Genomic DNA, 24,635 nt, shown 5'->3' on the forward strand with positions numbered 1-24,635 from the left:
CATACACAGTAACTATGTGAAGGGATGAATGTGTTAACAATTATGGTAACCATTTCACATTGCATACATAAATCATCACATTGTATACTTTAAATATGTACAGTTTCATTTGTGAATTATACCTCAACAAAGCTGAAAAAATTCAGGAGTTTGGAGAATAGCACATACAGCAACAATAGAGACGTCCCTCAGTATCTGTGCAGGATGGATTCCAGGACGCCCTGGGATGCCAAAGTCCACAGATGCTCAAGTCCCTTATCAGTCATCTGTATCCATGCGTTCCTCGTCCACTGACTCAGAGGGCCAATTGCAATTAGGAAATAGTACTAACACCTTACATTTGTATAGAGTTATACTTAAAAGCATTTTCACATATGTTAATGCATTGGATTCTTCCAACATTTGAGTTACATAAACAGATTTTGTCAGTCGCATCACACCTATAGGATACCTGAGTTTTGGAAAGTTTCAGCTACTCACAATAACAGATGATTTGGGGAAATATCAGGTTACACTGAGATATAAATAGGCTCCCTACCGTGGGACTTCGTTTTAAAGTGCTATGCAGACTGTACATCTCCAAAGAAAACTACGCTCTGCAGTTTATGTGATCAAGGGACACTTTTACAAGGACCATCTTTGGAAACTATGTTCTAGGAACACACTTTGAGAAACACTTTGAGAAAACTCTCTTAATCATTCAGTGTTCTTTGAAACCGTTCATGACCCTGTGCGATGCTGAATATATAACGGTGAGCAACACAGACACAGCCTTGACCTGTGCAGCGTACAGACTCCAGATGGGGCGGGCATTCACGGCGATGGGTCAGACGAGGGCACTGTCCATATGCTTGTACAACAATGGTGTCTATTCTACCTCATATAACAATGGTGTCTATTCTACCTCATGCTCATATTTTCCTTTTACCAGTGAATATGCCCCAATAAAAATTTACATTAGGACAAATACTAACAATGTTTTTCTTTATATAGTTGTAGCTGTACACAATTCAACAGGAAACTGACCAGGCACGGTGTGGATTCACGCCTGTAATCCCAGCTCTTTGGGAGGCCAAAACGGGCAGATTGCTTGAGCTCAGGAGTTTGAGGCCAGCCTGGGCTACATGGCAAAACCCCATCTCTACAAAAAAATACAAAAAATTAGCCAGGTGTGGTGGCAGTTGCCTGCAATCCCAGCTACTTGGGAGGCTGAGGTGGGAAAATCACCTCAGCCTGGGAGTTTGAGGCTGCAGTGAGCCGTGATCATGCTGCTACACTCCAGCCTGGGTGACAGAGTGAGACCCTGTCTGTCTCTCTCTCTCTCATTCTCTCTCTCTACACACACACACACACACACAGAGCTTCTGATGACTGTCACTGGAGACTGAGAATGGTAATGGGCAGGATTCCTGAGCCTGTATCCGATGTTGTATTCCTTAATGCTGGGGGTGTTTGAGGAGTAAGAGTCAGAAAATGACACAGAGAGAAAAGAAGTTACAGAGGTGTGAAATGCAGGCTACTGTGGCTCTCCGATTTTCCATCCCCACAATATTTCCTTCAGAGATGGATTATAAATTCAAGTTTGATTATGATGTCTATGTAGAGGGCATCTGAATCTTTCTCCTCAGCCCTGATTTCTCTCCTGAGGCTGCCTCTGGGACTTGACTGCCATGACCTTGGGTAAACAACAAAGCCTAGCTCGACGCAGCCGTTGGGAGGCCCAGGTGAGAAAACCCACGCCGATGCTTAGCACCACGCTCAGCCTTAGCCCCCTCAGTAAGGAAGGTTCAGCTGTTGAGTTCTGTGTATTTCTGCCCTTTGCTCTCTACACATACTGCTGCTCCTATGTGAGTTCAAGTTTCCCTTGCCTGTGAAACTCTCAGCATTCCAGCCTGGGGTGACCCCTTCTTTCTCCAAACTCCTAGAACCTTTCTACCAGCCCTTCTGCACAATCCTACAGGCATCTGTCTAAAAGTTGCAAGTTGGCTGGGTGCGGTGGCTCACGCCTGTAATCCCAGCACTTTGGGAGGCCAAGGCAGGCGGATCACAAGGTCAGAAGATCGAGACCATCCTGCTAATATAGTGAAACCTTGTCTCTATTAAAAATACAAAATATTAGCCAGGCGTGGTGGCGGGTGCCTGTAGTCTCAGCTACTCGGGAGGCTGAGGCGGGAGAATGGCGTGAACCAGGGAGGCGGAGCTCACAGTGAGCCAAGATCGCGCCACTGCACTCCAGCCTGGGTGACAGAGCGAGACTGCATCTCAAAATAAATAAATGAATAAATAAATAAATAAATAAATAAATAAATAAAAATAAATAAAATAAAAGCTGCAAGTCACTGCAGTGTTCATCTGGTCCAGCCACCTGTTAGCAGGAGTCATCTCTTTTCACTAATGTGTCAAGACTGTCTGATATAGAATCCTAACTTTTCATTAGTTTTCTAAACATGTATTAGTTAATATGGAATTACACAGTATACAAAAAATACATATTCTGTATGTATATATTCTCTTTCCAATTGCTCTGTAAGCTCTTAAAAACACATACTTTTCTGATTTCTCCACAGCATGTAAAACATACTATGTACTTGAGGAATATTTAGCTGACTTTTGGTATTTTCAGATTGGAGTTAAATTATTATTCAAAATCTCCAAATCTGGAAAAATTGATACATCCATTTTCTCATGACTGAAAGAAACCAAAGGTCAAATCTGAAGGAAACTCAATTATCTTGTATCTCACTTTCATGTCTTTTGGTTAGTAAAGTGAAACCGCTTTAACTTTTTGTTTAAACATCCTCTTGGGCCTTCTATTTAAATGGTGGTTAAAAATAGTTGGCTCTGGAAGTGTGGCTGTCTGTTCAGGTTTTCGTGGGAACGTGTGTTTGGCCGTGAACTTTAAGGTACCCTTGGCTGTAGATATGTGCCTGCATCCCCTCCGTCTAATGGTGTAGGGTAAGGGGAGCGAGAATCAGAGGAAATCTACCATGTGGCTGGAGCCTAAGGAGAAGGGTTCTGTTACCACGGGAAGGAGAAAGCAAAGAATAAACGAGAGTGCTGACACAGTTGGGATACTTGTCCCCAACCAAATCTCATGTTGAAATGTAGTTCCCAGTAGCGGAGGTGGGGCCTGGTAGGAGGGGTCTGGATCATGGGGGTGGATCCCTGAATGACTTGGTGTCATTGATCTTCTTGGTAGTGTGTTCTTCTTGGTCTTGTTGATAGTGAGTTCTCATGAGAGCTGGTCATTTAAAAGTCTGTGGAGTCTCTTCCCCACTCTCTCTCTTGCTCCTGCTTTCACCATGTGACGTGCCTGCTCTCCCTTCACCTTCAGCCGTGATTGTGAAAGCTCCCCGAGGCCTCCCCAGAAGCTGAGTGATGTCTCATGCTTCTTGTACAGCAGGTACAACTGGGAGCCAGTTAAACCTCTTTTATTTATAAATTACCCAGCCTCGGGTATTTCTTTATAGCAATGCAAGAATGGACTAACACAAGGGATCTCCAAACTTTTTCATGAAACAACCTCATCAGAAACAAGTATGAGCAGGCATCCTTCAGTATGCACATATTTATTTATAAATGATATACATACACTACGATGATGGATACATTCAATAGTATTATAAATTAACTCTTCTTCAGATAAAAAATAAACAAATGTATATTTTTGTTTATTTTATGTTTATACCATACTTTGGAGATCACTGGGATAGAGTCTAGAATCCATATCTGGGGGCTGATCCAGTGAAAATGCTGTGGCAGGTAAAAACAATATATAATTGAAGTTAAACCTAAAAATTCTATACCATCAGTACTGAGAATAACCACGCCAATAGAAAATATAAGCCCATATTCACATTTCAGTGTAAAATAAAAGAAGCAGTTTTCATGACATTAATGTAATTTTGAAATGATATCCTCAGAAGTGGCTTCCTATCCTCACACTCTCAGCTTTGTTTATGGAGCAAGAGTTTAATTTTTTGGAAGTGGGGGTGAGGTAGAGAAGGGAGAGAAAAGGTTAAAATAGGTTAAAATATAGGCTCGAAAACAAGAAAACTATCTCCAATGTGAAAACAACTTTTATTTTAAAAAAGATATATCTGCAAACAAATGGGATCAACATGTGATATTTCCATATTGCCTTAAGGCAAGAAATTTAAGTTGTCAGAAACAATAGCCTCCAATCATCCTATGGGGTCTCAAGCCCATAGTAACTGCAGTTTTGAAGGGTATGCATGACTGAGTGTGCAATGCTTTTCCAGATCTAGGAAAGTACTATATGCTTGGTTTTTTATGTTTCATGTTCGTCAGCTTAAGCTATTTCTATTTATTAAGATATTGATCCTTATGTATTATTTTTAAATGAAGGTCAAGTATGACTTGTCGCCCTCTTCTTAGGATAGTCACAGTTCATTTCTTCCTGTTGAAAATGGTTTCCCTGCATGAAATTTGGCACTCTGGGGTGAACATATCATAAAGTAATCAAATCTGACGAGGGCAGTAATTTTCATACGGAGAACTCACTGAAATGTGTGCCAGAGAGTGCAATAACATGCAACTATTCTTTCAATGTGGCATCAAGTATGCACCAGCAGATTCCATTTAGTGCGGATTTCAGAGCATCCTGGAAAAATCATTACCCATCCCTCCTAGGTTACAGCTACCATTTCTCAACTTTGCTCCTGGTAACTTGCAGATGTTGCCTATATTTGCAACACAAGACCTCATTTGTTTGAGCCCCAATTATGCCAAATTATGAAATTCCAATGAGGCAGACCTGACAGTTATCTGTTATGTTTTTAAACACAACAGTTTATTGAGATATAATCCCCACAACATACAATGTGCCCATCTAAAGTATACAATTCTATGGTTTTTAGTATATTCAAAGAGTTGTGCATCCAACACTATAACCAATTTTATAATATTTTCATCACACCAAAAATAAATCCCATACCTCTGCCAGCCCCCAGAAAACCACTAATCTACTTTTTTTTTTTTTTTTTTTGAGACAGAGTTTTACTCCTGTCACCCAGGCTGGATTGCAGTGGTGCAATTTTGGCTCACTGCCTCCCTTCGCCTCCTGGGCTCAAGCGATTCCTTTGCCTCAGCCTCCTGAGCAGCTGGGATTACAGGTGTGCACAACCACACCCAGCTTTTTTGTTGAGACAGGGTTTCACCATGTTGCCCAGGCTGGTCTCAAACTCCTGAGCTCAAGTGATCTGCCTGCCTCAGCCTCCCAAAGTGTAGGGATTACAGGGGTGAGCCACCGCACTCAGCCTAATCTACTTTTTGTCCCTATAGATTTGCTTGTTCTGAACATTTCACATAAATAGAATTATAATATGTGGCCTTTTGTGCCTGGCTTCTTTCACTCAGCATAAGAGTTTTAAGGTTCACACATGTTGCAGCATGTACCAATACTGCCTTTTTTATGAGTAATACTCCACTGTATGTATATTCTGCATTTTATTTATTTGTAATTTACCGGTTGGTAGACATTTGGGTTGCTTTCGCTTTTTCACTGTTATGAATAATGCTGTTACGAACATTCATGTACAAGTGTTTATGTGAGTATGTGTTAATTTCTCCTTGGTGTATATATGTGTGTGTGCACATATATGTATACATACACACACACACACACCCCCCTAAGAGTGAAACTGCTGGGTCATATGAAAACTTTATATTCAATTCTGAGGAACTGCCAGATTGTTATGATATTTATATTTTTACTATAAAAACCATTTTTGGGCCAAGCGCAGTGTCTCACGTCTGTAATCCCAGCACTTTGGGAGGCCGAAGCAGGAGGATTACTTGAGCCCAGGAGTTCAAGACCAGCCTGGGGAACAGAGCAAGACCCTATCTCTGTTAAAAAAAAAAAAAAAAAAATTGTTTTAAGTAGCCAGGCATGGTAGCACACACCTGTGGTCCCAGTTACTTGGGAGGCTGAGGTGGGAAGATTGCTTGAGCCCAGAAGATTGAGGACCTTCCAAGGTTTTAGCACTATTTGTATAAAATGGTTTACTAATTGCAAATTATTGTCTTATTAAAACAAGTCCAGTTGATCTTACACAATGCAGCATTTTCTCAGCCTTTCATGTTTATGACTGAGCACCCCTAAAAACAAACAAAAAGGCATGTATTTCATTCCCATTTTCCATCTGCCTTCTCCCTAAATCATCCTGAATCATTCTATCCATTTATCTTCAGAATTTAAAGGTCCTGAGGCACACAAACACATCAATAGGCTTTTGAAAAAATTAACTATGTTCAACTCCTAACAGTTTACCTAGAGTGCTCAGTACTACCTGAACAGTTATTCTTGATTATTTATATTGTTTATCTTTCCACGTCCAAGAGGACGACTGTTTAAGGGGCTCCTCTGGCTCCTGTGCTTGGAGGGAGGGGCTTCACCATGGGAATTACATGGCCTTTAGGTCAGATAGTCACATTTGGAATCTCTCCCTATGAAAGCCTCTTCACACTATGCAGATGACACACACATTCAGGCTTTACTTGGCTTACAGCCCTTTGTTAACCAACAAAAATAGTATCTTCCGGTAAAGCCCCTTTTCTATACATAATTCAGGGTCATCTATGATTATGCCATCTAAGAGATACTGTGTCAGTGGCACCTTCCTACATGGGAAGAGATCGGGCTTCTTGAGCAGGATGTGACTTAATCAGAGGCCATCGGACATCCCTTCAACTTCCCCTGGGGCAGCATGAACTTCCTCTGTTTCTCAAGGAGGTGGAGGGAAACGGGAGCAGCCTGCCACTTCTGGAAATTAACCCACAGCTCTTGCCTGGCGTGCTGAGCAGAGGCCACCCAGTCTGGCTTTGCAAATAGAATCTGACTCCTATGCCAGACCAAGTGAAACAGATCCACCATACAGGCACTCCAGGAAAAACAGCAATCCATAACCTGCGTGTGCTGAGAATCTAGTACATTGCTCTTTATGAGCCACTGTAAAAAGTGGGATAGGATAATCCCAGTTTCTCCTTTTGTGAAATTCACCTTTCCACATATACTTGACAATATTACAAGGAAACACAGTTTCCAGAGCTTGGATATTTTGCTAATATGTAGCAAACATAAAGGTAAAACCATTAAATTGCAAGTCCTGTCCTCTTTCATTTTACTAAGCATAAAGCTATTGATCACTTTTTGTCCCCTATAGCAAGAATATATCAATAATATAATCATATCAGGAGAAAAACCACAACATTCATCTTTGGTAATGGCCAATCACTTTCAGAATTCTTTTCAAAAACAGCCAGCAGTCAAAGTAAATTGTAATTTGGGTTGGGGGGTGGGATGGAGGAGAGAATCTGACTTTTGGGAACAGTGTGTGTGAAAATATGTAACCAAAAAGTTCAATGGGAAAATGTTGTACTCCTGTGACTGCCAAACAATAATTGTGCTGCTTTCAAATACCCAAGTGGTGCCACAAAGCTTGTCTTTCTCTGAAGCCTGTCTGTATCAGTGCCTTTGTGTCTCTCTTGAAAATATCACTTTTTGTAGTAATCTTCTTTTTTAACCGCTTTGTCATCATCGTGGGATAAACAGAGTAGACTTTCCAAAATGAATCAGGGCGGTTGGGGTTGAATAGATAAAACATGACTCTGGCAAATGAGCGTTCGCTAAGGTCTGATCCTGTAATCTTTGTGCTGGCAGAACACCACTGTAGTAGAACTTGGTTTGGCAAACCCGGTATAAAAACAGGGCCCTTGACTTAAGATACAGTGTAAACATGTTGACTTCCTAAAACCCTCAGTGGGTATGTGGTGAAGGAAAGCTTAGGCCCAGACTCTGTTATGTAAAAACAAATTAACTTGAAATGTAATTTTTCTCTACTAAGGCTTTTCATAACATATGAGCAGCCCAACCCCCATGCCCCTGCCAAACCCATCACAATTATTGTCCAAATTCCTGTGGAGTCCAAAGGAGGGGTAGTATTCAAAAGAACCAACTGCTGGTGGACTTTGAATAAAATGAGAAGTCTGTGAGGTTAATTAGGTTGTCAGGGGACAAAAATAAGCATAAATTAGAGCAATTAAGTAAATGAAAATGATCAAAAGGAATTTGTGGCAAGAATTTTTTTTAACAGATCCTTTTCTATTATATAGGTACAAAGACCATTTTAATGAGTTCAAAAGATTTTTAAATTTACTATACTGTACCCAAACCTCATGAAAATAAAGCAATATCTTTTGTTATAGCACATGGAGGAATAAATTCTGCTTCTTTTAAAAAGTTATTTCAGTTGAAGGAATATTGTACATTTGGTATATTCACAAATATTAAAAAGAATTGTTGGCTAGATACACAAAACAAGGTCATTTTTCTATTCCTAAAGAAATGACACCCAGAGGGGGAAAGGAGAATAAATACTGTTTGCTAGAATTCATCTTTCATTGAAATCATACTGAAACCTAAAAATTATAAAAAATATATTATAATTAGAATGTTACAGTAAAATATAATAATAACAGTGGACTTTAAGGTAGAATACATACCTTTTTAAAACAATGATTATATTTTGGGATAGAGTGTTACAGAAGACTTTAATTCTCTAAGTTACACATTTCTATAGATTGTTATAGTAAGTGTGTATGATTTCAGTAACCAGAAAAAAAAAGTATTAGGTAAAAAAATAACTCTAGTGTGAGAGATTATCTTTGAGGCTAAGTTGAGAGGAAATCTGCTCCACTTACTGTTGTTTACACTCTAAACTAGTCACTCTAAACTATAGTTTACACTCTAGTTGGCATTGAAAGTGCCAAAACTTGTTTTGAAGAGGACTGCAACACAATGGAAACAAACTCTGCAAAGCCGTCAGTTGCTTTATGGGTCACCGTAATGAAGCTTCGGCAGCAAACTCTCTCCCAGGGACTCCCATACTGAACCGCTTTTAGAGAAAGGGACTCACTAGGTGGCCACGGAGGTACACCCTCAGTAAGCTATTCGGCAGTAAGGGACACCTAGCCAGCTGACAGCCTCCAGCACTGCCCCTCTCAATCTGCCACGTGATTCCTGCCGAGGCCACACAGTCCGGGCGGGGTCTGCTCACAGCCAATGATGGAGCATGGCAGGGACACGAGAGCCAGGTCACTTCTGCCCCTCATGGGGTCCTTCTAACAGGTAATCTCTGCTCCCGGGCACCCATGTACGTGGCTGAGACTTTCACAGAGCTGTGCTGCAGTCTGAGATTCTTCATATCCAACTCTCCTTTTTACCTCCTCTCTTTTAAAAGGTGTTGGACCTGTGTCATCATGTGAAGGCTCGACCTGGTTATTCGGGCAGTCTCATCCCAGTATTGTCCACAGGTGTTTCCACCACCAAACCTCTCATACTTCTGTCTTGGCTTCTGCTTTCTAGAGCAGTGGTCCCTAACCCGTGTGCCGCAGACCTGTACACAACCTGTTAGGAACTGGGCCACACATAAGAAGGTGAGAGGCAGGCAAGCAAGCATCATCGCCTGAGCTCCATCTCCTGTCAGATCAGCGGCAGCATTGGATTATCACAGGAGCGCAAGTCCTACTGTGAACTGCACATGTGAGGAACTCACGCTGCACACTCCTTATGAGACTCTAATGCCTAATGAAATCAACCCCCACCTGCCACCATCCATGGAAAAACTGTCTTCCACATGAAACCAGTCTCTGGTGCCAAAAGGTTGGGGACTACTGTTTAGAGGACTCAAATTAATGCAACCTACATTCTTGTAAGAAAAGCAGGATGCTAAGTTACTCTTGGAATACCTGTGGCACACAGACAGATCTCAAGATGAAAATGTCTGAGCCACTTTATCAAAACACTTGTGCTCTCCTGCTCAGACCCAGCTTCCCGTTTCTGCTGCAAAGCGGCTGGCAGTACCTTGATACTAACCGTGGCGTAGCTCCCGCACGTTCTCACTCGTAAGTGGGAATTGAACAACGAGAACACTTGGACACAGGGTGGGGAACATCACACACCAGGGCCTGTCGTGGGGTGGGGGGAGGGGGGAGGGATAGCATTAGGAGATATACCTAATGTAAATGACAAGTGAATGGGTGCAGCACACCAACATGGCACATGTATACAGATGTAACAAACCTGCAGGTTGTGCACATGTACCCTAGAACGTAAAGTATAATTTAAAAAAAACAAAAACAAAAACAAAACCTCTGGTGTAGCTCTAGCCAGGAAATGGTCTTTTTTTTTTTTTTAAGTGTATTCTCAAAAATTACATAACATTTTGAAAATAATGTTGTTACTGACAGTAATAACATTACTAAAAAATAGCTTCCACTGGGATATTTCTTATCATTTTTAAACCTTTTCAGTTACGTAATTTCATTTTGTCAGTAAATCATTTATTAGTAGAACATTTAATGAAGAAATTAGGCATAGATTGCCTTCACTTGCATTAGTGGACATTTATGTTACATAAAGGGAAAACACTGATAGAGAACAAAATTACTGATGAAAACACAAGGACTTTCTTTGTTAAAACTCTCTTGGCTTCCATGACACCACACTCTTTTGGTTCTCCTTCTAGCTCTCGGAAAATGTCTTTTCAGCCTATTTCACTGGGTCATTGATATGGTTTGGGATCTGTGTCTCCACCAAATCTCATGTCGATTTGTAATCCCCAGTGTTGAGGAGTGATTGGATCGTAAGGGCAGAGTTCTCATGAATGGTTTAGCACCAGCCCCACTGGGCACTGTATCATGAGTGATACACTGTATCACTGTATCTGAGATCTGGTTGTTTACAAGTGTGTGGCATCTCCCCCACCTTCCTCCTGCTCTGGCCATGTAAGATGTGCCTGCTTCCCCTTCACCTTTTACCATGATTTTAAGTTTCCTGAGGCCTCCTTAGAAGAAGCTGCTATGCTTCCTGTACAGCTTGCAGCATGTGAGCCAATTAAACCTCTTTTCTTTATAAATTACCTAGTCTCAGGTATTTCTTTATAGTAGTGCAAGAACTAATACAGAAAATTGGTACTGAGGGGTAGAGCATTTTTACAAAGATACTTGAAAATACCAAAGTGACTTTGGAACTGGGTAATGGGCAGAGGCTGGAGGAGTGTGGAGGGCTCAGAAGAAGACAGCAAGATGAAGGACAATTTGGAACTTCCTATAGACTTGTTAAATCGTTGTGACCAAAATGCTGATAGTGATGTGGACAGTGAAGGCCAGGCTGAGGAGGTCTCAGATGGAAAAGAGAAATTTATTGGGAACTGGAGTAAAGGCCACTTTTGCCATGCTTTAGCAAAGAGTCTGGCCACACTGTGCCCCTGCTTTAGGGATCTGTAGAACTTTGAACTTAAGAGTGATGACTTAGGGTACCTGGTGGAAGAAACTACTAAGCAGCAATGCATTCAAGATGTGGCTTGGTTGCTTCTAACAGCCTGTGTTTATATGCATGAGCATATGAATGAACATACACTTTCATATACCTCTTTCAAGTAGGCACGCCCCAGGGCTCTGTCCTTGACTCCTGCTCCTGTCTTCTGCCTGCTCCCTGTCAGTGATCACATCCATTCTCATGGTTTTCACTCTCACATATGTTCTGACCATTTCCCCTACTGTGGACTTCAGATTCACATCTTACTGACTGCTGGACATTTCCACCTAAATGATCTGAAATTAGAGCTTATATTTAAAAGGGAAGCGGAGTGTAAAAGTTTGGAAAATTTGGGGTATCTGGTGGAAGAAACTTCAAAGCAGCAAAGCATTCACGATGTGGCCTGGCTGCTTCTAACAACCTATATTCATATGCATGAGCAAAGAAATGACCCGAGGCTGGGTGCGGTGGCTCACACCTGCAATCCCAGCACTTTGGGAAGCCGAGGTGGGTGGATCACGAGGTCAGGAGTTTGAGACCAACCTGGTCAATATGGTGAAATCCCGTCTCTACTAAAAAACACAAAAATTAGTCAGGTGCAGTGGTGCATGCCTGTAGTCCCAGATACTTAGGAGGCTGAGGCAGGAAAATTGCTGGAACCTGGGAGGCGGAGGTTGCAGTGAGCCAAGATCACACCACTGCACTCCAGCCTGGATGAAAGAGTGAGCCTCTGCCTCAAAAAAAAAAAGAAAAAAAAAGAGAGAGAGAAAAGAAATGACCTGAAATTGGAACTTATATTTAAAAGGGAAGCAGAGTATAAAAGTTTGGAAAATTTGCAGCCTGGCCATGTGGTAAAAAAGAAAAGCCCATTTCCAGGAGGAGGAAATCAAGCTGCCCACACAAATTCACATAAGTAAAGAGGAGCCAAGTGCTATTAATAATATCCAAAACAATGGGGAGAAGGCCTGGAAGGCATTTCAGAGACCTTTGTGGCACTTCATCACATACAGCCTTAAACTCTTCTCTATTTTTTAAAGATGAAGCCTTTTCTCATACCTAGATGGTAACTTGCTCGAGAAAAAGAATATCTTTACATATCTTTAAATGCCCAACTATGCGTGATTTAGTGTTAAGCAGAATAGATATTGTTGAGAGAATAAATTTCACTGGCATCAATGATCACTCACATACACTGTGTTGGAAAAAAACTTGAATTGTGCACCTTGTGCTCAATATACGATTTAGATTAAGAGCTTGGGTTCTGAAAGCAAATGTGGTTTCAAACTTCTACCAACTACTGGCCTATAACTTTGGGCAATTTATACAACCTCCTTAAGCCTCGGCTTTCTCATTGATAAAATGGGATACTTTCCTTATAGAGCCATAGTAAGAATTAACTAAAATGAAACGGGGAGTAGAGCACACTGCCTGGCATATGGTAAGCTCTCACTAAATGGTGGCTATATAATGATGGCTGTAGATTCTTTTAAGGGCTTTGGTTGCTGCTTCTAGGAACCCCCTCTTCAGCAGAAGCATCTTCCTCCTCCTCACAATGACCACCATCAAAGAGCATTTGGTTAAGAACCTTAGAAGAAATCTCATTAGCTGTGTGCTTCCAAGTGTTGGCTCTGGCAGGATTCTGTGGGAGGACAAAAGATCAGGTGCTATTACCCCAACAAAACCAAAATCTTTCCAATCACACCAGGACCCAAAGATGGGCTCTCCAGGACTGACTTTCAGATTTATTTTTTAAGTTACTGTGTTCTGCCAATTTGTGTTGTATTTCTTTTCCACTGAACTTCACATCTGTTCTTCCTGCCTATGAGCTTTGGCCACAGGTGCTTCCAAGTGGAGCAGAGGGCGGCTGAGGAGGTGGGAAAGAACGCTGTGATTCTGTCCCACTGAATAGCACCACGCAGGGGTCCTTCCCCATGGGAATTGGAAGTTAATATTTTACGAGTTGAAAGAATGTAACCAAAAGACATCATCCTAAAAACCAGCGGGAAACCAGAGTCATCTTTTATTACACACTGCCAAGTCCATCTTCTGATACACAGGAGAACTTCTGAACAACAAAGAGAGGTCTCTGGGGTTTGGTGGTTTATTTTGCTTCTTTCTCCACCCCAGTCCAACTTCCCCTCCTAAGACGTGTCAGTGAATTTAGCAAGCAAGAATTCTAAATTAGCATCGTATGATCAGTGTCACTGGCTTGTTTTGGAGATCACTAAAGACAGGAACGTGCTAGAAGACACAAGGATAGGACGCACTCCTGGCCAGGTTGGGGATTTCTAGAATTTAAGAATTAAGAAAGAAAGGAGGAGGGAGAAGGAAGAAAGAAGAGAAAGTGGAAAATGAGAAGGATGAGGACGGAGGAGGAAAAGGAAAATTATCAGCCAGTTTCCCCTGACCACCACCTCCCCCCACCTCTGGTACCCACATGCAGAGAAAGAGAGAGACAGAGACAGAGATGGAGATAGAACACAGAGCTGTGTGGTTGGGAGTGAAGGAACTAGACATACAGGATTTAGATTTGTCAGTGCTAAATGCTAACCCTCCTCTTCTCAACTTAAATAATGCCCCAGGGCTCAGTCCTCAGCCCTCACCTTCCCTGTCTACACTCTCTTCTTCTGTGGTCTCATCCAGACCCTGGGCTCTATGCTGAACAGACTCCTAATTTTTATGTGCAGCCACAACTTCTCGACTCAGCTCCAGACTCATGCAATTACACTCCACTGAATGTACAATAAGCATTGCAAACTTGACATAATTAAGACAAAATTCAAAATCTGCTCCTCCCTTCAATAAATGTACCCCTGTTCAGCAAGATGCTTAGCTCAAGCACCTAAAAGTCACCCTTAATCTCACTCTTTCCCTGATAGCCACATCAGCAAGCCTGGTCAGCTCTGCCTCTAAAATACATCCCAAATCTTATCACTTCTCAGCATCTTCAGGACCAGTGTCCTAAGCAAAGACACCATCACGTCTCATTTAGTCTGGAGGCACAACCTCCGACAGATCTCCCTGCTTCCTCGCTTCAGCAGTCAGTGGGGGTTACGTTATGAAACATGTTTGTTCTCTAGTTGAGTCCTCCAAAGGCTTTCCACAGACTTCAAAGCCCTCCCCATGGGCCCCCTGGTCTTAACATATTCTAGCCCTCCTATTTCTTGATGTCATCTCCTCCATCTCCCCTCCACTCTATTGTAGCTACATCTGGCTTAGTTCTATTCCTAGAACATTCCATGCTGTTTCCACCTAAGGGACTTTTTACTTACCATACACCATGAGGCTATGATGCACTTCCCAAATCACAGCCTCCCTCACTCTGTTCTTGTCCCCACTCCCACATGACCTCCTCCCAGAGGCCTTTTCTAACCACCCCATCTAACATAGACACTCATCAGCCAGGCGTGGTGGCTCACACCTGTAATCCCAGCTCTTTGGGAGGCTGAGGCAGGTGAATCACCTGAGGTCAGGAGTTCAAGACCAGCCTGGCCAACATGGCAAAACCCCATCTCTACTAAAAATACAAAAAGTAGCCGGGCGTGGTGGCAGGCACTTGTAATCCCCACTACTTGGGAGGCTGAGGCAGGAGAATCACTTGAACCCGGGTGGTGGAGGTTGCAGTGAGCCAAGATCACGCCATTGCACTCCAGCCTGGGAGATAAAAGTGATACTCCGTCTCCAAAAAATAAAATAAAATAGCCACTCCTCTCTATTGCTCCCTAGTCCTCATCCTCTCCATAGCATTTATCACTATTTGAATGACAGTTTTCGATTAGTTTGTTACCTGTCTTCCCATCTGCCATGAGGTCAGGTCTTTTCTGTCTCATTCTACAACTATTCCCAGAGCCTAAAACAGAGTCTGGCCTATGACAAATACTCAATAAATAGCTGAACAAATAAATGTTGAGCCATTTGGACTGGCTAGAAAGGGCTTCCTATACTCAGAATTTTGAGTTTTATTTTCAAAGAGATGAAAGACACATGTTGACAAAATCATACTTGATAATCACAGATGCTTCTGATTTTACTCCTGCCACAAACATTCCCATCCCCTCACCAGTAGGGCCACCTTTATTAGCGCAAACCCAGAGCATCCTTCAAGAAGGCCAGAGAGAAACAAGGCTGAAGATCACTGTATCCCATTCCGTGGCTGCAAAAGTGAAAAGTTACACTGGGAGATAAACAGAAATGAAAGGCACTGTGATGTTACAATGTGGTAAACACAGCACAGCATACTTTATTTTTGTTTTGTTTTACTTTTTTTTTTTTTTTTTTTTGAGACAGAGTCTCACTCTGTCACCCAGGCTGGAGTGCAGTGGCACAATCTCGGCTCACTGCAAGCTCTGCCTCCCAGGTTCGTGCCATTCTCCTGCCTCAGCCTCCCGAGTAGCCAGGACCATGGGCACATGCCAACAAGTCTGGCTAATTTTTTGTATTTTTTAGTAGAGACAGGGTTTCACTGTGTTCGCCAGTGTTTTATTTTACTTTAAGTTCCAGGATACATGTGCAGAATGTGCAGGTTTGTTACACAGGTATACATGTGCCATGGTGGTTTATTGCACCCATCAACCCGTCATCTAGGTTTTAGGCCCTGCATGCATTAGGTATTTGTCCTAATGTTCTCCCTCCCCTTGCTCCGCACCCCCCAACAGGCCCCGGTATGTGACGTTCCCCTCCCTGTGTCCATGTGTTCTCATTGTTCAACTCCCACTTATAAGTGAGAACATGCAGTGTTTGGTTTTCTGTTCTTGTGTTAGTTTGCTGAGAATGATGGATTCCAGCTCCATCCATGTCCCTGCAAATACATGATCTCATTCTTTTTTATGGCTGCATAGTATTCCATGGTGTATATGTGTCACATTTTCTTTGCCCATTAATGGGCATTTGGGTTGGTTCCAAGTCTTTGCTATTGTAAATAGTGCTCAGCACAGCATACTTTAACTGACACAATACTTAAGTGTATCAGGCACAACCCAGGCAGGGTATGAAATCAGACCACATGTCAGCCCTCAGGTGGTAGGACAAAGCAGGTGGCGGGAGGCTGGCTGGTTTAAGAGGGTCTTGCAGTACCTGCTATGGAGCATTTTACTACTTTTCTGAATTGAACTTGGGCAAAGAATGGAGAAAAACATTTGACTTCCACCTTCGCCCTGTCTCACAGAGGTAGGCACGACAGCATTAAAACCCAACAGGCGTATTGTAGCTCTGCCCAGTCTGACTTCTCAATGAAGACTGAAAATAGTTCTTGGCGTTCTGCTGTCTCTAGTTCCACAACCTTCACACAAAACACAAACCCCTCGCTGGTTGAAGAGTGCCAGAAAGCACCGGGGAGTTAGGGCCAATCATGTGCCGCGAGCAACTTGCACTCATAAACCAGGCCCACACAGATGAGACGCTTTACACAAGGAGCGAAAGGCTGCCCAGAAACATCCTCTGGAGAAATACTCAGCTGGCCGGGCTCTGCCTCCAGTGTCGGAACTGCGTTACCGACGATCTGTTCCCCACACTTCACCAGAGCCTTCCCACACCTCCGCTTAGGAAGGTCACAAACCCATTTGGGTTAAATGCTCTTGCAGCTTACTGGAAACCCACTGGCAGCTGATGTTGTGTTTTGAGAATAAACGATGTAACCTGTAAGATTTCCAGAAGGCGCATTTTCTTCTCCAACAAAGAGCAGCCCGCTGACTGCGCTGTGGACCGCGAGCAGTGGCAGCCCCTTGGCTGCTCGCTATTTTGAGTCTGGAGAGATTGTTCATGAGGAGCAAAGGCTGTTTGGCAAGATCAGAGCTCTACGCAGAAAGGAAGAGCTAGGCAGGCATGCCCATATACCTGATGACCTGAGCCCGTACTCTCTCTCCTGGTGAAGTGCTCAGCCCTCCCATTTCTCGGCTTAAATACAGTATTTTACTGCTTTTCTGCAGCATTTTCATGGCATTTTGTTAGGATGGTGGTTTGTTCACATTCCCGCGGGTTTTCTCCTGGCAAGGATCAGGGCAGCTAGGTAACTGCTCTTCCTCTTAATTAATCTTAATTAGATTACATGTAACAGCATGGCTGCACAGGGAGGCCTGCAGATCTGCAGTCAAGGCGCAGCTTACCCTGTGAACGAATAGGCTTGACTGGGATTACGGACGCGAGCTGCGTAAATGGGAACGGAGCCCCCTAAGCTAACAGTCCTCGGCCTGCTGACACAGCTGCACTGAGTACCCAGGCACTGCAGCGCCGAAGGATATTCAGTTACAGTGAAGAAATCATAACAAAGACAGGAAACAGATCAGCACACTCTGGATTTAACACCCTCCCTGGGGAGCTCTGCTGATTTCTAGGCTGCAGATGTTTTTAACCCTGCCTTGAAGAACGCCCGTGTCACATGCTGGAGCTGATGAAGGCAAGTACAGTATTTAAGCAAAGCACACACATCCCAAAAGTGGGCCCAAATCACGTTGATTAGAGCTCCCCCATCTCTGCGAAAAGAGGACACAACTGTTAAAATCCGTAAACGGTCTGTTGGTGGAGTTTGATGAGCAGTTGCGAAAGGGATGCCCACAAAGCCTGGTGTTTATATACTTAAAATGAGGTGTAAATGAAGCTAACTAGACTCTTCCATGAAGGGCTTCCTAGTCCCAAGAGTTGCAAAATGTCTCAGCTGTTCCCGACTTTCTGCTCTTCGCAGCCCTCTGTACCAAGCGGGGCAGAATGAAAACAAACCTCCTCCGTGGCACATTTTTCAGCGTGACCGCCAGCGAGAGCTCATCCTTAACTGTTCAGTGCTTACGGCTGAGGAGACGGCATATCTTACCGGCAGGACACAGGTAGTTTTCCAACAGTTACAGTTAGTTTGCAGAATTGGAAATGGATGTAAGTTCTTCTGACTGAGTTACGTAAACATGTCTACGACGGTACAAAGGTGTGGTTTGCCAGAAGCACCGCATTTTCTTTGTGGCAAACGGACTGGCCACACCCTGTCAGAAAAGTTCAAGCAAAAGGAGGACTCTAATGTTAGATAAACCTCAAGTCCAAAAGTTGGAAAAAGAGAAAAACATTCAGCTCACTTGTGATCTGATTTTGTCCATTTGCAGTTATTTTACTGTTTTCCATAAGTATTTTTAAGAAGCTCACAGAGGACCTCATCAGGACCAGAAACTCTAGTACTAATTTCCTAACTTACCCTTGGAGCATCTCACTAAGGACATATTTTTGTTTTTCATGTTAAGAGAGCAAGGATCATTTTAACTGCTACTGAATTTAATCCCGTGTTTGAACACACACAGATTTCTGGTAATTCAGAGCAACTCTCCTTTCCCCAGCTGAGCTTGCTGACTTACCCAGACAACTGAGAACACACGGGGGTGGGCTGAGGAGGGGAGAGAAGTGCACCTGAACGATCCGGTTGGCCCCCTCCTCTAGCCACAGGCATCGGCAAACTGCTGTTCCTGGTTGTCCAGCCCCATTTTCTGAAGGCAGCCTTCACTTCTGTGATTCAGTGGCAGCTCAAGACCTAGGAGCTGAGGACTCCCTGATGGGGTAGCTTCTCCCACTACTGGACAGACCACCTGTTCAAAAGCCCCTCGTTATTTTGGACCTCTTCAACTAAACTGTCATCTGCCAGACCTTAGGATCACAGACTCTGTCTCCATATGATCACTCCTCAAGACTTCTCTCTCCCACATGAAGACATTTGCCCCAGTTTCATTTCTGGTCCACCACTGCACTCATGGACTTCTCATTTTGCACACGAGGTATTCAGATAACTGTTTGTTTGTTTGTTTGTTTTGAGACAGGGTCTTGTTCTGTCACCCAGGCTGAGTGCAGTGGCACGATCATGGTTCGTTGCAGCCTTGACCTCCCAGGCTCAAGTGATCCTCCCACCTCAGCCTTTCAAGTAGCTGGGACCATGGGCATGCTCCACCATTCCAGGCTAATTTTTTATTTTTTGTAGAGACAGGGGCCAGGGTGGCGAGGTCTCCCTGTGTTGTCCAGGCTGGTCTCGAACTCCTGGACTCAAGCTATCCTCCCTCCTTGGCCTCTTGAGCAGCCGGGATTACACGCATGAGCCACCAGACCTGGCACTCAGATAACTTTTACTTGCTATCTGAAAAACTGGTGGCTACAGCTGGATCACTCAGACTCTAATGAGGGGTCTGGATTGATTCAGGACAGATGGCTCTCAGGTTCAGACAGAGAAAACCTCCTTAAGATTTGAAAGACGCCGACAAAACTTGCTGTCCAGTTAATGTCAATCTGCCATAAGTCTGGAAGGTTATTTGCTGTGTCTTCTTTGGAGTTAAGCAGTGCCCATCAGAAAAGTCTACTTTTGAATGAATGACCACTTGGAAGAGTTAGCATGCACAATGTCTGGGACACATGTAAGGAACAGATTTATAAGTGACATTGTAAATCAGACAGCTTTCTTCATTGGGAGGTACGTAAAACCTGAGAGGAGATATGAGGGGCATTTATGACCATTTCTGTCTACTCTAAAACTCTACTAAAGCCAGGTCCATATCAAGAGGCCCCAGCGCAGCTTTCTTTGCATATCTAGTGCAGCAGATGCCCTATGCACACCGGAATGCCTGTTCCCTTCTGCACCTTCCAGAAGCTTCAATGGTGGAAGCAGAGCCAGGGCCAAGACAGAATTTCTTGCCTCTCCTATGCCTCTCAGCTATGAGAGTACGGGAGAGAAATGGATGCTTAGTACTGTCTCAAAGGAGATTATTGCTCATACGGATAACCCTGAAACCAGTCTGGGAATCCAACAAAATACATGTGTTCAACACACATATTAGCTAATCAGATTGTTGTCTCTTAATTATCTTCTTTTCCAGTAAACCATCATGACCTCTCAGGACATCCCAGGGGGACCGCCCTGAGGCTTCTCCTTTAAAATGGCCAAGTGATGAGTGATGACTGATTAGCTTGCCGAATTCTTCACATAAGAACTCATCAGAGAAAAAAAGGAAAAAAGAGAAAAAAAAAGAAATAGACTCAGATATTTTGATTGGGCTGCGAGCTCAAGTAAGCAGCATAGTAAAACAGTAAGAACGTTTTTGACAAGAGACTTCATTTAAACACACGTGGAGTCCCCCTGCTGTCAGCCAAGAATAAAATATTGGCCAGCTCGTACCTAAATTTTATTCTTCTTCTTCCATGGTCACTCGGGATGTGCCACAAGACAGACCAGGATTCATTTACTATACGCCTAAGGTTTTATGGACTTTGTGTCACCTTTTGAATCCCCCACCCCCACCCAAGTTTCATTTTACACATCAGTGAAAGCCTCAGCCAAGGGAAGAGGTTTGCTTCCCCATGGAGTAGAATGCAGGAATTTATCTGTCTTAAGGTCTTTAGTCAAGCTAAATTATGTTACCTGGAGATGCTGCCAAAATACAGGTCTGTTCTCTGTTTTGAATCATGAAATCACTAGTAGTAACCTCATGTCCAGATATTTGAGATTAAAAACACCAGTACATTATGTGTGTTTTACAAAAGACAGTTGCCAAGTATGTTACGCCTTCAATATAGCTTTCCTGACAACCTGAACATTGACCCGCAACAAAAAGGCACGTGAGAAGCCCAGGGCCAATTCTCTAGAATTAAGTAGTATTCACACATTAGCTGAAGGATGACCCAGTCACCAACCTCCCCCAGCATCTCCCAGGCAGTCTGCTATGTGCATCCTCTCTTCTTTCCTTTTTGGGTCTGCAGTGTCCACCGCTCACTCTCCTGGGTTATACAGTAGAGATAGGCATTGTCTCAGGCCAGCCCTTATTAGATGCACATATCACTGGGAGGGTCAGAGAAGCACTGTACCCAATTATCACAGGACTTTGCTTTAATGTCTTCACGGTCACGTTTCTATTTGTGTGATGAGCTGATTTTGAATGAAGGTTTGTTGGTCGGTCAGGCAAGACTCACTGCTTAAAGCTGACTGGCATGTCTTTGACTCACCTTCTCACTCAAGGAACAAACGGATTCCTGGTCTTTCTGCAGTGATGAAAAAAACTGCTAATAATTGGCTGAGTTTACCCAAAGGATATTTAGACTAATTAATTTTATTTTTCCAGTACTTCAAAAAACATGCCTTGAAAATCATCTATAACAGCATTGCCCAATAGAAACATAATGCAAGCCACATGTGTAATTTCAATTTTTCTAGTAGCAATATTAAAAGGTAAAAGGAAACAGGTGAAATGATTTTTAATAATAAATTTTATTTAACCCAATAGACACCAAACACTATCATCTCAACATGTAATCAACACAAAATTATTATGAAAGATTTTTTTTTAATTTAAAAATTTTAATTTTTATCTTTTAGAGACTGGGTCTTGCTCCGTCACTCAGGCTGGATGGCAGTGGCATGATCATAGCTCACTGCAGCCTCAAACTCCTGGGCTCAAGCCGTCCTCCTGCCTCAGCCTCCTGAGTAGATAGGACCACAGGCATACACCACCATGTCCAGCTAATTTTTAAATTTTTTCATTGAGACGGGATTTCGCTATGTTCCCCACACTGGTCTTGAATTCCTGACCTTGAGCAATTCTCCTGCCTTGGCCTACTAAAGTAGTAGGATTACAGATGTGAGCCACTGCATCCGGCTAAGAGATTTTTTTTTCTTTCATCTTGTCTTCCAACTTCAAGGTGGAGTTGAGACTTGCTGCATATCTCAAGTTCAAGTAGCCACATTTTCGAGTACTCAGTAGCCACATGCAGCCTGTGACTACCATTCTAGCAAGCTCAGGTACAGCACTGCCATACAACAGGAACTTGGGGAAAGGGGAAAAATAAGAATGTTAAACCAGGCTACATGGTAGCAAACCAAAGTGTATTGAGACGTACAGATAATGAGATGGAAACGAATAACATCATATCTAAAACCACTCTTAGGTCATTCCAATTCTCTCTCTTTTTAGTTAATACACATCATCCCTGTACTACAGCAAAATAATTCAGGCTGGTCTTTTCCCCTTTTTTGGTGAAGGGAATGAGGATACTTAATAATGAAGTGGTGGAGCCACTTGGGGATACACTCAGGTGGTTCCTCCAAAGATTAAATACAGAGTTACCATGTACCTCAGCAATTCCGCTCCTAGGTATACACCTAAGAGAATTAAAAACACAAGCCCACACAAAAGTTCACAGCAGCATTATTCATAATAGCCACAAAGTAGAAACTACCCAAATGCCTACCAACTGATAAAAATGGATAAATAAAATGTGGTCTGTCCATGTCATGGAATATTATTCCAGATTTTTAAAAAATGAAGTACTGCTACATGCCACAACACGGATGAAACTTGAAGACATAAGCCAGACACAAAAGACAATATAAGATGTGATTCCAATGATATGAAACGTTCAGCACAGGCAAATCCATAGAATCAGAAAGTAGCTTAGTGGTGGCTGAGGATGGAAGGGTGAGAGGGAGTTGGAAGGAAATGAAAAGTGACTGCTAATGGATACAAGGATTCTTTCTGGATGGATGAAAATGTTCTAAATTGATGGTGGTAGTTGCACACCTCTGGATTTACAAAAAACTACTGAACTGGTACACCTTAAATGGGTGAATTTTATGATATGTAAATTATATCTCCATAAAGTTGTTATTAAAAATAACGGAGAAGGACTCCCACTTGGCCTGTGAGGTCACCCCACACCACATGCATTTGGTCAGGCTTGCCATTTTATCATGAGGTTGAGCATGTGACCACATGGATATGGATTTATAAGCATTCTACCATGACAGACAATTCTTGAAATGGTGAAGCCTATACATTTCTTTTACTTGAAAAGGGCAAAGTAGGGTAGTCCCAGTTTAATTTCTCCCCAGCTGGAGTTTATTAAGAAACATAAAGTGTAATAGCTCAGATTCAAGCCTTCCTCAGCAACAGTGGAAGAACGAGGTTTTCTGAGAACTGTTCTCTCAGGAGAAGCGGGGAGTCAGGGAGAGGGTGGCAGGTTCTGAAGAAGCTCAGGCTCAAACTGAGAGGGTCCACTTGCTCCTGCCATTCTCACTGCCCTCCTCCTCAGGCTTCCTACCCAGAAAGAGCTTCCAACCTCAGTGCAGGCTTTTAGCATCAGCTCCTCTAGAAAGTGATTTACTTACCCTTGGCAAAGTAGTCATTGATTTTCATTTCATTTCACACTACCTTTATAATGTTTTGTTTTAGCCTTGGTTTATTGTTTCATTTTCTCCCCAATCATAAATGTCTCCAATATTATACTGGCACACAGGTGAAGCCATAGTTGCTTAGTCATAAGTGCTTAGCATCTGTACCCAACTATAAATTGTTGCATTTGGCCAGAGCCAACTAATTCAGAAGATCTAGATCAATTAAAATCAAGAAAGTAATAAACCACACACACAGAGAGAGAAAAATAATTAGTTGCTTCATCATCTCAATGCAATGAAAGGTGGCAGCATGTGTCGTAAACATGAGTGTGCCTGGGATTCCTTTGGGGGCTGGGAGTTGGCTGAGACTGCACAGCGGGGTCTCGGCTCTGTTCTCTCCCCGCCTGACCTTTGGATCTCAGTGGACAGATGCTATCAGTTACACAGAGCCAGCGACATCTCAGAGTCACAGATAAAAGTGTCTTGTCTGTCGTATCTTTCTTCTCTCTCACTTCATTCCTGTTGCCACACATCCATCACCAGCTTATGCACCGGTGACAGCTACAGCTCCCTTCCCCTAGCCCTCAATTTCCACTTTCTCTTCTTTCATATAAAACCATGTAGTAAATTAGACTGCTCTGTGAAAAGGCTGTCAGAGACCAGGCATTTTAATCAACTCAAGTTGAAATTTTTTTGCCTCGTTTTCTAGCTCGCTAGCCTAGCCCATTCCCTGCACCTGCACCCTATGCCCTACAGCTCCAGCTCCAGCCCCAGCTCCAGCCCCAGCCCCGGCGCCAGCCCCAGCCCCAGGAAGGAAGGTTTTTTGACTGTTTCCCTTTCTCAGTTCTTTCTCTCCATCCCCACCCACACCCTGAGCTAATCCCTTCCTCTCCGCGTGTGCTCACCAGAGGCCCGCACTGCTGCTACACTTCTCCTTTCCTTCCCAATTTCCTCTTGTCTGGACTCATCTTTACCACAAACCTCCATGGATACACTGGACTTGTATTATCTGCTATTGTTCCACGTGAGTCACTTTTGTCCTCTTAATTTGGCTACAGAAAACTTGAGAGCAGGAGTCATGAGTCACTATTCTGCAGCCTCCTCAGCATCTATCGTGTACGAGGTCCCTAATAAACACAGCATCTCACGACAGTCTATCACTTGACGATGGATCCCAGAGCT

General features: G+C 43.1%; 1 protein-coding gene across 1 annotated transcript in view; it reads right to left on the reverse strand.

Moving 5' to 3' along the window:
* Positions 1-24,635, reverse strand: part of LOC105464721 (collectin subfamily member 12) — a 183,713-nt gene that overhangs the window by 121,592 nt on the left and 37,486 nt on the right. The gene's annotated exons all lie outside the window — the stretch shown is intronic.

Source organism: Macaca nemestrina, chromosome 19 (genome assembly GCF_043159975.1).
Source record: "Macaca nemestrina isolate mMacNem1 chromosome 19, mMacNem.hap1, whole genome shotgun sequence".
Taxonomy (NCBI): Eukaryota; Metazoa; Chordata; class Mammalia; order Primates; family Cercopithecidae; genus Macaca; species Macaca nemestrina.